Here is a 14,222-nt window from a genome sequence, read left to right on the forward strand (position 1 = left end):
GGGTATAAAATAAACAAAAAAGCCAACTCGGGCTAGCGGCAAAGATAAGTCCAATAAGCGCATCCAAAATACTCTCTGAGGCTAAAATTAACAAAATTCGTCGAGGACATTTTGGAGACGCTATGAACTTGATGCTTCAGCAACTTCATTATCACAATGATTTCTTATACGTATATACACACTCACATCGTCATCTCATAGGGGTAGGCAGGGACTATTAAGCACCATATGCGATCTTGAATCACATCTTTCGCCTCTTTCATGTTTTGATTTCTTATGTTTGTTCGAATGTTCGACAATGATACAAAATTCCTTAACGGATTGTTTGCAATAAATTTGTTTAATTTTTATTCCTGACGTTTCGAAGACTGTAGTCTTCATCATACCGTGGTCGATAAGGTAAAAGTTTCGAAACAAAAAGAGTGCAAACCAATTTATTGCAAAAATATTCGCTAACTTTTGTATCAACTTCACTAGCGTCTGCGGTGCGCATACATCCCACTCACAACTATAATTAAATCAATAAATTAAACAATCATATCCTTTACAAACGAAAAGATATACGAAACGAGTTCTTCATGGGAGCGGTATGGTGAAGGAACGTGACGAGGCGCAAAGGTCATCGTAGGTGGGCGCAGTCTGCCCACGCTTGATGGGAAGTCCTCGCATTCTTACCTCACTTTATGAAATTAGATGATATGTCGCAATTGTTTGATTTGTGATGTAAAATATATTGTAAATGATAGATAAGTAGATATCACATAAATCATGTGTGTATTCTTTGTGAAAATCATGTGTGTATTCTTTGTAAATTTATCGTTCGCTTTAATGGTGAAGGAAAACATCGTGAGGAAACCTGCACATCTGAGAAGTTCTCTATAGGAATTTCGAAAGGTGTGTGAAGTCTACCAATCCGCACTAGGCCAGCGTGGTGGACTAAGGCCTAATCCCTCTCAGTAGTAGAGGAAGCCCGTGCTCAGCAGTGGGCTAGTATATAATACCGGGCTGATATTATTATTATTATTAGATATCACAGGATACGAAATAGCAGTGGTACCTGAGTCGTTAGTTTGGTATTCTTGATTTTGACTGCCTCGGTGGCGGAGTTGGAATGCATACGCGGTATGAGTACGATTATGGTGATGAGGTTCGTATTCCAGGTCAGGCCAAAAAAAAATGTAGTCCAACCTGTAAGTCTACCACCATATTGGGTACAAATTCCAGATTCCGGAATAATACTTAGTAGAAAAACTCAGTATCACCACTTTGCAGGTGGATGCCCAATGCTGAGCTTAAACAGAAACATATCTTCAATAGTAAAATAATTTCTCTCTCCCAAACTCCATTCTTTTAAAAGATTGCAACACATCCACAAGTTATCATCATTGTTCATGTTAATGGTATTCATATTTATCTACCTACAACCTACTTGTCTCTATGAAAATATGCCGCTGATATGGATCTATAATCCCTTATATTTTGTGGTTTTTATTATACCCCGAGGTTATAATATAGGATTAGGACAATGTATGAGACTTCGATTGTAACCTTATAAGATGCCTATTTATTGTTTGGATAGTATTCTGGAATTCATGTCTGTACTTGTTTTTTATTTATTTTAAAATATACAAATTTTATAAGCCAACCTTTAAAATATTAGAAATCTGTTTTTTTTTTAATTTCTCTCCCTTGTAACTTTCCGTCATCTTCTGGCTGTCGTCATCTTTGTCCAGTATAGAGTCGGCATAAAATATTTCTTTCATTTCGTTTATAATTATTATTATTATTATCTATATGTTTCTTGACAAAAGTGCTTATTTCTAACCGCCAATTTCAAGAAACGATCCAAATCGCTTTTTTCGAACTCAAAAATGAACCAATCAGAACGCAGTATTTTTGACATTCTTACAAATCAGTTATTTTGATAGGTTCATTCTCGGATTCGGATTGACGCTTGAGATTGGGATCGTTTATTGAAACAGCTGTAAATCATAGACAATTAAATTTAATTTGTTAGTATCAGCAGTGGGCGCAAGGTTGCCTAGGCGGCAAGTCTCGTTAGTGTTGTTAATAACACGTGCTACAACCCAAGCGTCACTACAGTGGATGCACTCCAGAGATCGCTTTGAGCACGTGCCTAAATGGGACTCAGACAAAGCATGTAACACAAGCCAGCGTGGAGACGCGCTCCGCGTCCCACTACTAGGTTACAGTGGAACTGGACCGCTGGCTGTGTAATAGATATGGTGCAAAGTTTAATTCATTTTCTCTACCTGCTCTTACAAGAAAGAAAAAATATTATCGGCAACTAGTTTTGTAATAAACAACATTTTTTTTAATACGTTCACGGAGAAATGACCCCACTGCACCTGATGGTAAGTGGAGTAGGATCCAATAGAATATTGACTGACGAGAGATGATTACTCCTCTGCAGTCGACGCAATTATGCCGGCCTGTTGGAGCCGGATATACAGAGGCTGATTCCGGTACGCGACACACTTACGTGAGCCTTTATAGCATTTTAACACCTTGTGTGCGGTGGTCGCTATCTGGGCGGATATAAAATATATCCTACCACCAGCAATATGAAAATAAATGTCTATCTTATAATATAATGAACGAACCTATTACGATTACAAAGTTTTATCCCATAAAAGAACTCTTACAAACAATTATTCTACTTGCGAATCGAACTAAGAACCTCATATAAATGAGGTTCTTAGCCCAAATGACCAAGGGCGAATGCGAATGACAATAAACGAATGTAAATGTGTGGACAAGGCGGCATTAGGCTTAAAACTTAGCTCGAATGTAGGCCAGTGCGTCGACTATATTTGGTACTTATGATGTCATAACCAAAACGGTTAGCTTATGTGTTAAGTAAGATCACAATCAAAATTTTGTATCGAATAATATGTATAATATCAGCCCTGTATTATATACTGTCCCACTATTGGGCACGGGCATCCTCTACTACTGAGCGGGATTAGGCCTTAGTCCATCACGCTGGCCTAGTGCGGGTTGGTAGACTTCACACACCCTGAAAATTCCTATATAGATTTTCTCAGGTATTCAGGTTTCCTCACGATGTTTTCCTTCACCGTCAAAGCAAGCGATATTTCACAAAGAATACACACATAATTTTAGAAAAGTCAGAAGTGTGTGCCCTTGAGTTTTACACCTGTGGTCAGACGTCTCGGCAGTCCGTTCCACACCCAACTATGATGCTATTGAATGGTTTGCGTGTGTTTTTTGACACGCTTTTGCAACTGGATCTCCGGTATTGACACTAGGGTGGTCGTAAACTTAAGCCAAAATCTTTTTGCAACTTGTCGGAAAAAGTGTGTTTATCGGACACATGTTGGCTTAGAGTTAGAACGATTGAAAATACCTATAGGAGATATCTTGCAAATGAATAAGTGGTAGAACAGCAGCATTAACAGGGACTTTGTCGCTATGTTTAGTGTAATAGTCGTGGATTCAGGATTATCTTGAAGGTTTGCGGTAGTCAACGTAGTACGAGATGGTTAAAAAGAATTTAAAATAACCTTGTTACATCATTGCAGTTCACCCAGAACGTTGGATTTCCAGCAAACGTAATTTTAAAAAAAGAACAAAGAATAATTTTAAGTATTCAGGTTCTTTCTTCATTACATTTATGCGATTACACAAAACAATCACCTACAGTAAATACATTTAGTGATAAAGATCAATAATACCTTGGCCTCAATCAGAGGTAAATACATTTGACATTACACAATAGAAGTTCAGTGTCGTGGTGCGTGACTCTTGTTATTACGTCAGATTTAAAAAATACTTAGAAATGAAGAAAAAATATTTTCTATTTAAAAAAAACTTCTGGACGTAATGAAACTTAACATCCCATGTCTCAGGATGGCGAGCGCGGTGGCATATCAAACAATACTTTGTATTTCAAGGTGTTGGATGGTGTTTCTGTTGTTCATGGGCGGTCGTATCGCTAATCAGGCGAACGGCAAGCTTGTCTCGTCATTCAAAGAATAAAAAAAATACTTTAAATAATATGGCATAGTATTGAATTGCCTTGATGGCGTAGTTTTATTGCGTCCGCAGTACAAATATCGCTCTGATGTCCCGGGCTCTAATCCCGGATTTGGTATTAATATTAGATTTTCTTCTTAGTATATAGCATTCATCTTCCAAACGCATTGATTACTTATTCAATATTTCCTCTCCTATCCTGATGCTGACATTTATAGCAATACTTCAACAAATAATTAGATCATGTTACTAAGGCGACATACGTGTAAAAGGTGTTATTTGATATAAGAAATTCCGCGAAGCCGTCCAAGTCGCGTCTCCAAGTAACTCGAGGAAGTAAAATGATATTCGGAAACGAGTTCACGACACGTGTCATAGAGCTTCAGTACTAAGGAGACATGAGGTATGTGCAACTTGCAGTCCTCGGTAATGACAGTGTTGATTGTCCTTCACGCAAGAACAAGCGACAATGACATTTTTAAGAGTTTATGAGACATAGCGTCCAAGATATTTTATTCTATGATGGTGTGAAACTTTATTGTAGGAGAAACTGTAGATCGAGGAGAAGGTAGAGACAGTTGCGATAGAAATGATATCGATCCATTGTTTGTGTTTATTTTAATTATTTATTACACTTTATATACAAAGTTGATTAATTCCGAAGGCATTTTCTACCTGTTTACTTTTAGGTGGTGCAAAGACTTAAGAAGTTTTAACTCTTATTGTCTATGTGATAGCACACAATTTTAGAAATAAGAAACTGTTTCGGAAGACCATATTATCTTCAAGATGATTGAACTCTTGACAAAAGTCTGGAAAATGCTACCGCCCTGTTTTTTCATAGCTTCGAGCAATTGTATTACGCAGTAAGCAAATACCAGAGGTCTATTTCGTGCTACTTCTTTCAGACTTAATGTCCTCACGATTTCTCTGATATTGTGAGCTTTCATGAAAATACTCATCTATTACCTTCTTCACTTATGCTTTTTGCTGTTCAGCTATAAAAAAATATTAATTTTGCCAAACTAAATGTAATTTAAGGAGTAACATGAACATTTTGTATTCTTACGCCCAATTACGTTGAGAAGCGTCTTACAAATTTAATGGGCACGCAACTAATGAATAACTAACTTAACCAGCTCTAAGGTTTCTTACTGTCTAAGCAGCGCAGTTATTTGGAATAATACTGAGTACGCTAGGAACTTATACATGGCTTTTGAAGTTAACTTTTAATTAGTATAGAAAGAATCTGAACTGTGCATAAAATTGTGTTAAGATACGCGATTTGTCGAGTAATGAAACGAATAGTTCAAATAGAGCAGAGAGTAATATATTCTTCAGGAACTGGGAGATCGTAAGTTCAATTAATATGTTAGTATTTTTTAACATTCAACTGAGAAATTATATTCTTTGCGGAGTATAGCCATCAGATCGCAAATCCTTTTAAAAACTAAGATGATTCCGTCATGCATCTTATCTTAAAGGTGTTTAGAATAAGGACAAAGGATATTTGCTGGTGATAGGATACATTTTCTATCCGCGCGGATAGCGACCGTCGTACACAAGGTTTTAAAACCCGCCACAGTGGCCCACGTAAGTGTGTCGCGTTCCGGGATCTGTATATATCCGGTTCCAATAAGCCGGCATAATTTTGTCGACTGCCAAGGGGTAATCATCTCTCGTCAGTCGACATTCTATTGGACCATCAGGTATAGTTGGCTCACTTTGCCGTGCTGATACAAATTTTAAGAATGGATTATAATATTGTACCAGCCAAACACGTAAACCTGCTAGTTCTTCGGTATCGTTGACTAATATTACACCACTAACCACAAAAACGAACCGAACGATACTAAAATTCCTCGTATACGTTACTTGGCTAAATATCGTACATATTTTGCATTAATAATTTTTCTCGAGGTACAGAAGGCCTTGGTATTTGTCGACTTCAGGACTTTTTAAATTTTACACGAATATCTTATAGACTCTGCGAGTTTTTATCTTTATCTTGGATATACGTGGTTCTATGATAGGAGTCTATTAACAATTTTTGATGATTACCTTAGGCTCAATAAGTGGTTGCGGTCATTTCAGTCTTGTTATAGGTTACCAGTATACAGTACCTGTGTATTTTATAAGTGTTGTTTTCGTCTGTGGCGTATTTGTATTTCGTCGGTGGCTACCGTACTAAAGTCCTGGGTTCGAATCCCGGGTTAGGTTAAAATTAGTTGCGACCGGGTTTGTCCACTTTAAAAATTACTCGGTTGTATAAGTCAGAAAGTTCACGGTGTGACACATTCTCGGAAACCACATGAAGCCGTTGGTCCTGCGCTTGATCTCTCTCCGGTCATGTCGAATTGCCGGCTCACCTGATTATGAGACTGAAGGAACAGAGTGCTTATGTATTGCGTTCACATTTGTGCACTATAGTATCTGTGTCGTACCTGACTGATCTCCGCTGAGAATAGCCACCGTTACCAAAATTCGGTTAGGAGGGATTCATAAGGCTGTCATTACCGTATTGGCTGTATGTAAATGGATAACGGGTTCTTTCTATGCATTGGCAACGTCTCGAGAATTCCACTATTCATTTCCTGGATGCATTTAAACAAAAATGATATAGCGTCTGTAAATAAATTTCTTAACTGACAATATTATCATATTTTGGAAGATGAAAATAAAACCAAATTTGATAGATATCATGATTCTAACAAGCTCTAACAACTTCCTTGGCGAACATGGCTAATCAACATCGAATATTGTTACTATAATTTTAGTAACACATGCAAAGTTATGCAGGAAGTTATATCAAACAAGTTTGGTATAAAAACTAGATATATTTCTTCTTAGTATCCGTTTGCGTTATGGACACGTGATAAATTTGACGTTTATGAATTTAAAATACATATAAAAGTGTTAGGTGTAAACGGTCTTTACAACGTAATGGTCATAGAACAAAGTTTATAAAGACTATAATGATAAATACAGATTATAAATATTGATTGGTGAATTTTTACAACAATAATTTAATCGAATATATTTTGTAACCTAAATATTTATAACATAAATAAAATACAAACTTTGTCCTATAATTATAATCCACCGGCTTCTAACACCGGTTTTCAGTCATCGATTCGTTAAAATATTTATTTGTGACAGAATATTCTTGTTCTGAAACAGTTGACATAAAACGTATCGCACCTCATTCGTTCTTTTACCTTTTCGAAATTTAAATCTAAAATATTTTTAACACTTCATTAGATATTTAATTTCATGTCCGACATCGCTTAATGTGATTTAGTATATTAAAGTGATATTTCCCAAAACCAGTATCTCCATAGTCCCCAAAGTCCCTTTCCTACCCCAAAAGATCACCATAATCTTACCATGAGGACCAAATGCAACTGCAGGTTAAACAATCGTCAATATTTAACTGTTCCAGAGGAACAAGAGCCTATTATTATATACTTTTACAACAGCCAACCCACAGTAAGATTCCAAAACCATTTTTTGTCCTTATTTCAATGCGAGTTCGCACGGTGAATGCATACACGCGATATTCTGCCTGTTTTACTAAGAAGGTAAACTAATTATGAGTGAAAAGCATGTATTTTGTGGTCATTTAGTGTTACTTGATGAAACTAAATTATTTAAATGTTTTCGTCACGTCTTTCAACACCAGATTTGCTCGTTATCTTGATGGTTGATTTGCAGAAATTGCTGCCAATAATTTCCAGTCTTTTTGTATATATAACCTGTCATTTATGCGTCTCGTGTCAACAATATTCTGTTATTTATTTATTTAATTATATAAAAAGACTCATTTCAACTCATGCGCCGATTTATAAAATTTCTCTAAAATCTGAGATAGTTCGCTTTTGATTTCACATAAAAAAAGTAACATTCATCCTAAATAAGATTACTCAATCGTTTAACGTATCGAATGCACCTCGCGTCCTTGAATGAGTCGCAGGTAAAACCGGAGCGTGTAACAAACGAGATACAATGATTTATAACGGACAAACAAATTTATTTGCTCTTCACTCGTATCGCTTGTGGAATTTCGTCAAGCTACTGAATATAAATTAGCGACTGAACTTTAAAGTATTTATGCGTGAATTGGATTCTATTTTTAAAATTAAATACGTAACCGTTTTTTACACTTGATTAGTGTTGTTTATGGTAATGAGTAGTTAATTTTTGAATTATGAGAATGTATCGCTTTGTGGTTCATTTTACGTATCTTGTTTTTTATCTGTTGTATTTTTATTTAAAAAGCTAATGTGCAATATTGATACATTATTATATTATTTAATCTTTGAATACCATTTTTTATTATAATACTAGCTTTTGCTCGCGGCTCCGCCCGCGTTATAAAGTTTATCAGGCTAAAGTTTTCCATTATAAAAGTAGTAGTTTCCCGGGAGCCTATTTTCTTCCCAGGGTTTCAAACTGTCTCCATACCAAATTTCATCTTAATACGTTGGGTAGTTTTTGAGTTTAAGACGTTCAGGCAGACGGATGCAGCGGGGGACTTTGTTTTTATAATATATTTTTTAGAACTTTTTAAGAGGAACAATCCCGTCATACATCATTGTTGCATAACTTTAACCGTTTACGCAGCGCACGCAACGGAAGCTCTCAAAACTAATAATTTTTCCCCGTTTTTGCAACATGTTTCATAATTGCTCCGCTCCTATTGGTCATAGCGTGATGATATATAGCCTATAGCGCTCCACAAATAAAGAGCTATGCAACACAAAACGAATTTTTCAGTTGAAACCGATAGTTCCTGAGATTAGCCATTACTGTTCCGCTCCTATTGGTCATAGCGTGATGATATATAACTTAGAGCACTCCGCGAACAAAGGGCTACCCAACGCAAAAAGATTTTTTCAGTTTTGACCGGTAGTTCCTGAAATTAGCCATTACTGCTCCGCTCCTATTGGGTATAGCGTGCTGATATATAGCCTATAGCACTCCACGAACAAAGGGCTATCTAACGCAAAAATAATTTTTCAGTTTGGACTGGTAGTTCCTGAGATTAGCGCGTTCAAACAAACAAACAAACAAACAAACTCTTCAGCTTTATATAATAGTATAGATAGAGTATAGATGTCGCAGTAGTCAAAGTTGCGTTAATGATGAGATGTGTATTCGTCTGCCAAGTTTGAATTTCCCGCCCTCTAAATTCGCCGCCCGGGGCACGGGCCCTGGCTTCCCCCCCCCCCCCCTAGATCCGGGAATGACTGAGAGTGTTATAAACGTAAGAATAGACAAATATAATGAGAAAGCTTCGAACTGCTATGCTATCGGGAGTTACACGTGTTATTGTGAGTCAACCATAAAAGATAGACATATGCTATCGTGGGATATTTTTTATATAATTTTAAGGCGAACATTTCCTTCATACATGATTTCTGTGTAGCTTTAACCATTAAGGTTGCACACGCGGCGGAAGCTTAAAAAATGGAGTAACTTCTCCCGTTTTCCCAACATTTCCCTTCACTGCTCTGCTCCTATTAATTGTAGCGTGATGAAAAGTATACTATAACCAGCACAGGAGTATGACAAATAATTGTACCAAGTTTCGTTAAAATCCGTCGAGTAGTTTTTGTTTCTATAACGGTTATACAGACAAAAATTTTACTAATTGCATTTTTGGCATCAGTATCGATCCCTAATCACCCCCTGATAGTTATTTTGGAAATATATTTAATGTACAGAATTGACCTCTCTACAGATTTATTATAAGTATAGATAATGTATAAATTTCTCGAGACTTTAAAGCCGCTGCGACTCAATTTATTCAGTACATATTATATTTGTCAATAAAATGAACCATAACGAAACAATCTAACAAAAATTAATTAAAATTAGCAACGCGATAAGATTCTCGTTCATTGATTTGTTTCGGTTACATGGTTATAAAGAATGCTATTGTCAAATATAATGGGATTAGGTAAAGATATGGCTTTCAAAAATGGCGGCATTTATTTCTTGATGACTATTTTAATCCGATCTTATAAAACAAGAAGATTGTACCTATTGAGTTCAGTTTTCACAATAATCTATACTATTATATAAAGCTGAAGAGCTTGTTTATTTGAACGCGCTAATCTCAGGAACTACTAAACCGATTCTTTTCTTTTACTAATAGGAATCTACATTACTCCTAGGTGCTATTGGCTACTTTTTATCGCGGAAAATATTTGCCGCAAATATTTGCAGGCAAAAGCTAGTGTGTGATAATGCCATAATATGAAGTACAATCATAAAAATCCTTGGCGTTCGCACCAAAATATTTCGCCACAAACTGGCAATATTTTGAAATAGAACGAAGTTAAATTGCACGGAATAGGAATCCTTACGCTTATTTTACGATTTGTAAAGCGAGTCATTCCCTTGGGTCTGCTTTGGAAGAATGCCTGGGTGTATTCGGATATTTGTGGCATCTAATAGCAAATAACAAGGTTGGGAGACATTTTTCTTGCTTATGACAATTGTTTCATGAATTTCCAATTTTATAGTCTCGTAATAGCGTACTTAGGTTAAAACCAGCGCGGTCTGAGGTTAGAAATCCGAGCCATGCTATAAAAATTTCCAATAATTCAGTCAATTTCAATAAAGCAACTCAATCGCTTTATCGATCTATCTCAAAAATGGGCCAAACGGAACGAAGTTTTTTTGACATGCTTACAAATGAGTTATTTTGATTGGTTCATTCTCGAAATCGGATCGAAGATTGGGATTGGGATCGTTTATTGAAAACGGCTGTAGACTTGATGATCAGATAAGTAAAATTACCCAAACAAGTTTACGCCAGCCACCATTCTCATCATCAGCCTACAGCTGTCCACTGCTGAACATAGGCCTCCCCTAAAGCGCGCCACGCTGCTCAGCCACCCTTCTGACTACCATCTTTCCAAATCGTCTATACAGTCTACACCGAACAGCGAAAAATGCCAAGGCATAATTTTACGCAACATACAAGAATTCAGTAACGAACTAGGTCGAACGAGAGCCATGAATTAGCGGGCCGCGGCGTTCCCGCGCACGTTCGGCTCTACGGACCTGTTAGTTGGAATTCGTATGTAGATGCACAGAACCGGTTGTCAGCTGACGTTTTGGAAATGGCGGCCGGTGCGCCCGGCTGATAACCTAATCGCGTCCTCGGATCGGACGTTTCCTGATACTAAACCTTTTTTGTTTTATTGTATGCATGTTTTGGCACCTGTTGCAAATGTTTAGATTTTAAGGTCATTAAAGGCCTATATTAAAGGTATTTGTAGAGTAAAAGACTACTAGGGTGTTTCTGAAACAGTGCGAAAATATATTATATATTTTTTAATGGCTTGTAATTTGACCAGACTTAATAATCATTTCATAATATATTCTTAATATATAGAACATTTTTTGCAATACCAAGATGGTTAGACATTTTCTTTAGATTAAGACTTGGATCTGTTTATAGAAAATGATATTTTCTATTTTTGTACGAGCCTGGAGAAATTACCCCTACAGCACTTGTTCGTAAGTGGAGTAGAATCCAGATAGAGTCTCGACTGACGATAGATGGTTACTCTCCTGGTCGACATAATTATGCCGGCGTGTTTGAGACTGTTGAATGGGTACATTTATATTTGTTTGGGGTAAAAAAATAAAAATGCTTTATTCATCACCTAGGCGAACATAGTTGCACTTATGACAAGTCAAGGTACATGAAAATATTTAATTATTACTTAATTAAATTAGCTTATATAAACAAAGACAATTTATATTGAAAATAAAATAAATGAAAAGTATACTTAGTAAACAAAGAAGCCAGCTCGGGCTGGCAGGGAAGAATAAATAAAATGATGTATATATGTATTTTTAAATAAGCAATAAGGGAGAAACGCGTCGCGATCCTCACTGGTGAGGACAATAAAAGGCCTAACCTAGCTAACCTACCAGCCTTTCACTAACTACCTAAGCGATGACTACCCGAAGAAGAAAGGCAGAAAGAAACTCCGGGTAACATTTGTTAGTATGTAATTTAATTTGTTTTTGTGGCAACACGCCTCCTCTTCCTTCTTCACGGGCTGTCACGGGCTGCCGGCGAGCAGCCACAATAATGTAGTTCAGATATCATATTAAATAATAGTGATCCGTCACAGTGGTTTTATTAACAGAGACTAAATATACACAGGCTGGTACCAGAACGGGACACACTTACGAAACATAGGATATTCTTAAAACCCAATCTTTTAATGGAAACAGCATTTACGATCGTAAATAAAGTTTATCGACCAGATAACACCATGGAATGGATTTGATACTTTATAAATATATAGTTTGGTTTTGTTTTTAAGATAAATAATCAAGTTACATATTTACAATTCCTTTACATCTTCAAACTACATTTACAACACATGTAAACTCCGGCGCAAACTTTTTGCATTACTTTCCCATTCGGTCGACTCTTCTCAAATAAAATGTAGTATTTATGACAAAGACGAACCGATTTCGAGGCTAATAGGCGATAACAACCCTGTATTCACTTAAATTTGCATTACATAAATCCTTTTATAGATATTTAAGAGTCGTGCATAATAATTTAAGTTCTGAGCTGTTGATAATTTTAAAATTCATTGGATTATATTTTTATCGAATTTTTTAATTTATATTGGATCTTTGGGTAAATCTGATACAGTTTATTTGTAATCAGCACTACCTATGGATCTTTCAAGATTTGTGCAAAAACTAATTTATTAATCTGATATCAATAAATGTAATTAATTTGTCTAATGGTTTCCCATAACGCAAATATTACACATTGTGATAATCGGTGCCCAAAAAAAAAATCCGAAAAATAATATTGATTTAATAAATATGGGCTTCGCTTCGTAATTTATCTTATGCACAACCAGACTTCCTTTTAAACCATTGTCTAATCGATTGTGGTCACACAACATCCCACACAACAGAATATGGAAGCCGCGATTAATGGATTTATTTTTTATGATCATGTCACGGCTGTGATGTATTAGGTATGAAAAGATCAATTAAAACTAACGTTAATTGGATGTTTTTTGCGTACCTAGCTCTGTTGTGGCTTCATTATGATGTTATTTAAATAAATTTACTGTTAGGATTTGAGGAATAAAAAATGCTAAGCCTTAGACTATATGGACCAATATTAACATGTTAAAAATAATCGTTATGGTAACGAGAAGTAATAATTACATGACATATGTAAAGTAATCGGCTTTATTTTTAATGTTATTTACATGGCGTATGTATATCGGCTTTACTACTTCTAAAAATAGGCATACATCGCCTTTTGCGCCTCATATCCAACGGTATGTTGGGCTGTAAACTATAGTTTTTGGAGTCAAATTCCAGGTAGCACAATTGTCATTTTTAGTTGTTTTTCGCCCTTTCTAAGAAACGTTACTAACCATTGTCAGCTCATGTTAGTTCACTTTACCTCGCGTAATAATTTCACAATTCAAATTATTTTAACCACAATTATGTAATAAAGCCTTGTTCTTAAAATACAAAGCTATGATACAAGGGAACAAATGTCATGTTATTAATCGCCCCAAAGAGTCAACGGAGCGTGTCGCGCTGCTCGCGGGAAGCCGTTGGACACCTGTTATATTTTTGTAACGGTTACTGCGACAAACTGACAATGAATTTAGGTACAGGACATAGAGATTAGATTAAATAAAAGCCAGTGTAACTACTCGACATAATGAAACTTAACATCTCACGTCTCAGGAGTGCGAGAGCAGTGGAATACCAAACAATACGTTGTGAAAATCAAGGTGTTGGATGATGTTTCTACTGTTTATGGGCGGTCGTATCGCTTAATATCAGGCGATCGGCAAGCTCGTCTAATTATTCAAAGTAATAAAAAAAAATGAAAAAAAAGTCATATCACTTCATAGGACGGAATTGAACGAAAAGTGAATGCAATAGCTGCTTCTCTGCCTACCCGATCGAGAATAAAAGGCGTATGTGTATGAAAACAGAATATGCGTAAAATTGAGAACATCCGCCTTATTGAAATCGGTTAAAAAGTAGTAAACAGTGTTACACGACTTATTAAAGTCAAGAGAAAAAGCTGGGTCTAAAATTAAGATGCTAGAAATGTAGGTTTTTTTTTGATTCTTTGAGCTTGTTGTTGTGTTTGTTATATTTCATATCCACTAAAA

At 36.1% G+C, this 14,222-nt stretch overlaps 1 protein-coding gene across 1 annotated transcript in view; it reads left to right on the forward strand.

The window, feature by feature from the left end:
- Positions 1-14,222, forward strand: part of LOC115440872 — a 43,437-nt gene that overhangs the window by 23,184 nt on the left and 6,031 nt on the right. The window lies entirely within an intron of this gene.

Source organism: Manduca sexta, chromosome 8, assembly GCF_014839805.1.
Source record: "Manduca sexta isolate Smith_Timp_Sample1 chromosome 8, JHU_Msex_v1.0, whole genome shotgun sequence".
NCBI lineage: Eukaryota > Metazoa > Arthropoda > Insecta > Lepidoptera > Sphingidae > Manduca > Manduca sexta.